The sequence below is a fragment of the Pinus tabuliformis genome, chromosome 8 (genome assembly GCF_031772625.1).
Source record: "Pinus tabuliformis cultivar Carrire ecotype Pingquan chromosome 8, CPIR1, whole genome shotgun sequence".
In the NCBI taxonomy this organism is placed as follows: Eukaryota; Viridiplantae; Streptophyta; class Pinopsida; order Pinales; family Pinaceae; genus Pinus; species Pinus tabuliformis.
Window position 1 is genome coordinate 545,795,298 of NC_142294.1, and position 3,067 is coordinate 545,798,364.

Genomic DNA, 3,067 nt, shown 5'->3' on the forward strand with positions numbered 1-3,067 from the left:
AATTGCATGCAGAGTCTTGGTTAGTGCAGTTGGACACATGTACAAAGAAGCGAGTGCATCATTGGGTAAGAGCTTGTGCATTTGATTTGAATGGTATGCCTACCGCATCACATTTGAATGTATTACTGTTGGGATCATACAACATGTTGTTGGGCATGGATTGGTTGTATCTTCATAGAACCAAGGTTGATTGTATTAACAAAGCTATTGAGTGCTTGGATGACAATAGGGAACCAAGAGTCTTGCAAGGAAAGAAGAAATCCACATTAGTTCAGATAGTGACAGCTATGCAAGCAAAGCGTAGCCGTAGGAAAGGGTGTAAGTTATTTGCAGTGCACATTTCTAGTGATAAAGGTCAGGAAGTTGAGGATGCAAATGTGTTGAGTAGGTACCCAATTTTATCGCAGTTCAAGGATGTATTTCCTAAGGACATTACAGAGCTACCACCTCACAGGGAAGTAGACTTTTCTATTGAGTTAGTGCCAGGGGAAGCTCCAACATCAAAATCACCTTACAGGATGAGCAAACCTAAGTTGGTAAAGTTGAAACTGGAATTGAAGGAAATGTTGGACAAGGGATACATTAGGCCAAGTGTATCACCATGGGGCGCACCAGTATTGTTTGTGAAGAAGAAAGATGACACTCTCAGATTGTGCATTGACTACATGCAGTTGAATAAAGTGACCATCAAGAACAGGTATCCGTTACTGAGGGTTGATGACTTGTTTGATCAGTTGAAGGGATCAATAGTGTTCTCGAAGATTGATATGAGATCTGGATATCATTAGGTACGCATCAAAGAGGAGGACATTTACAAGACAAATTTATGGACTAGGTATGTGCATTATGAGTTTGTTGTAGTTCCATTTGGCTTAACTAATGCTCCAGCTACATTTATGTGCTTGATGAATAGTGTGTTGTGTTTGTCTTTGGATAAGTTTTTTATTGTGTTCATTGATGACATATTGATATATTGTAAAAATGAGGAAGAGTATGCCGTGAATTTAGTAGTAGTTGTTGAGGTTGTTGAGAGAGCATCAGTTGTATGCTAAGCTCAACAAGTGTAGTTTCTTTAAGATAGAGGTACATAACTTGGTGCATGTTGTCTCCAAGGAGGGCATTACAGTAGATCCAAAAAAGATAAGGGCCATCATGGAGTGGGTAGATCCTAATAATGTGGATGAGGTGAGATATTTTATGGGGTTTGTAGGCTATTATAGGAGGCTCATCAGGAACTTCTCACATATTGTTTATCCTATCACGTCATTGTAGAGGAAAGGTAAGAAGTTTGAATGGACAGAGGAGTATGAGGCTAGTTTTGAGTAGCTAAAGCAGTTGTTGACACATGCACTAGTATTAAAGATTGCAGATCCGGACAAAGAGTCTGTAGTGTGCACAGAAGCTTGCAAGAAAGGACTTGGTGGAGTCCTTATGCAGGATGGGTAGGTGGTATGCTATGAGTCACGGAAACTGAATGAGCACAAGCAAAACTATCCCACACATGATCTTGAGTTGGTAGAGATTATACATGCGTTGAAGATGTGGAGACGCTATCTTTTAGGTAGGAGATTTGTGTTGATGAGTGATCATAGTGCGTTACGGTATTTATTTAACCAGCGATACTTGAATGGTAGGCAGGCTCGGTGGTTGCCCATGATCAGTGAGTTCAATTTTGAGATCAGGTACATTAAAGGAGAACATAGTGGTAGATGCTCTTAGCAGGCGGATAAAGGTAAATCACTTAGCAACTGTGAGCTCCTATGGGACAAACTTATAGGATAGGATCTTGTAGGTAGGTCAGCGGGATGTCAGATATATGGAGATTATGCACAGGTTGCAGTAGAGTACAGGTACATGTGACAATATAGGTACAGCTATAGGTTCAAGTGAATGGGATGTGGATTATTGCCTTACAGTAGATGGATTGGTTAGGTTCAGAGACATGATATATAAGCCAGATAGCAGTGAGCTCAAGAAGGTGATCTTGAGGGAGTTTCATGCGAAAACTTATTCGGGTCACCTAGGTTACCAGAAGACACTGACAACAGTGAAGAGATTTTATTATTAGTTGAACTTGAATAGGGATGTAGCAGAGTTTGTGGCTAGGTGTTTTGATTGTCAGCGAGTGAAGGTAGAGTGTAAACATCCAGGTGGACTGCTACAACCGATTGTGATACCAGAGTGGAAATGGGAGGTTATTTCCATGGAATTCATCACAGGGTTTCTGAGGACAACGAGACAACATGATTCCATCATGGTTGTCGTGGACAAGATGACAAAGGTTGCACACTTCATCCCAGTGAAGCCTACATTCTTAGTTAGCGATGTAGCACATGTATTCATCAGAGATGTGGTCTGATTGAATGGTGTTCCAAAGAATATTGTGTCAGACAAGGTTGTAAAGTTCACTTCCAAGTTTTGGAAGGAGTTGTTTGTAGGTCTGGGCACAGAGTTGGCCTTCAGTACAACTTATCATCCATAGATAGATGGGTAGACAGAAAGGGTCAATAGGACATTGGAGGACATGTTGAGGATGTATGTGATGCATTAGTAGCGAAATTGGGAAGAGTATGTTCCACTGGTAGAGTTTGCTTACAACAATGGAAATAAGGAATATTTAAGGATGAGTCTATTTGAGGCATTGTATGGGCTGAGTTGCAATACTCCTGTCAGTTGGAGTGACCCAGTTAACACGATGTTGATTGACCAGACATGTTGGCAGACATGGAACAAGAGATGTAGGTTATAAATAATAATATAAAGGCAACACATGATATGAAGAAGAGCTATGCAGATCAGAATAGGTTGTTCAAGGAGTTCCAGGTTAGGGAACAAGTGTACTTGCATATCAAACCGAAGAAGAGCTCCCTACGGATCAGATCATATGCCAAGTTGGTACCATGATTTTGTGGACCCTTCAGTATCACTGAGAGGATTGGGCCAGTAACCTATCGACTTGCACTGCCTTTGACAGTGAAATTCCATGATTTTTTCCATGTGTCATTGCTTAAAAAGTATGCTAAAGATTTTGATCATGTGATTGACTGGTCTGTGTTGTAGGTGGAAC